Source organism: Lipotes vexillifer, unplaced genomic scaffold (genome assembly GCF_000442215.2).
Source record: "Lipotes vexillifer unplaced genomic scaffold, Lipotes_vexillifer_v1.1 scaffold1129, whole genome shotgun sequence".
Lineage (NCBI taxonomy): Eukaryota > Metazoa > Chordata > Mammalia > Artiodactyla > Lipotidae > Lipotes > Lipotes vexillifer.
In genome coordinates this window covers 1702848-1703404 of record NW_006789022.1, presented here as the reverse complement: position 1 = coordinate 1703404, position 557 = coordinate 1702848, and positions in this window count along the sequence as shown.

The following is a 557-nucleotide window of genomic DNA, read 5'->3' as shown; positions in this document are numbered from 1 at the left end:
AGGAATGCAACGGGACCCTTCCCAGAGTTGCTCATCCAGCCTGGCCTGCTACCCTTTACCTCCCAATACCTCCCCCTGAAAGACCCCCAGCTTGCCCTTTGGTAATTGTGGTAGGCAGGACCCTGAGATGTTCCCAAGATTCCCCAGCCTGGTGTACACACCCTGTATAATGCCTGGGACTGTGAATATGATGAATATGACTCGTGATAAGTCATGTTTGATGGTACAGTTGACTTCAGATAGGAGATTATCTGAGTGGCCTGAGCTCTTTATTTTTATTATTTATTTATTTTTGGCTGCACCACACAGCATGCAGGATCTTAGTTCCCCAACCAGGGACTGAACCTGTGCCCCCTGCAGTGGAAGCCCAGAGTCTTAACCACTGGACCACCAGGGAAGTGCTGCCCGAGCTCTTTAAAAGCAGAGTTTTCTCTGGCTGCTGGCAGAGGAAGTCAGAGATTCGAAGTGCAAGAAGGATTTGATGTGCCATTGTTGGCTTGAAGTTGGAGGGGAACCATGTGGAGAAGAATGTGGGTGGCCTCTAGGAGCCTAGAACA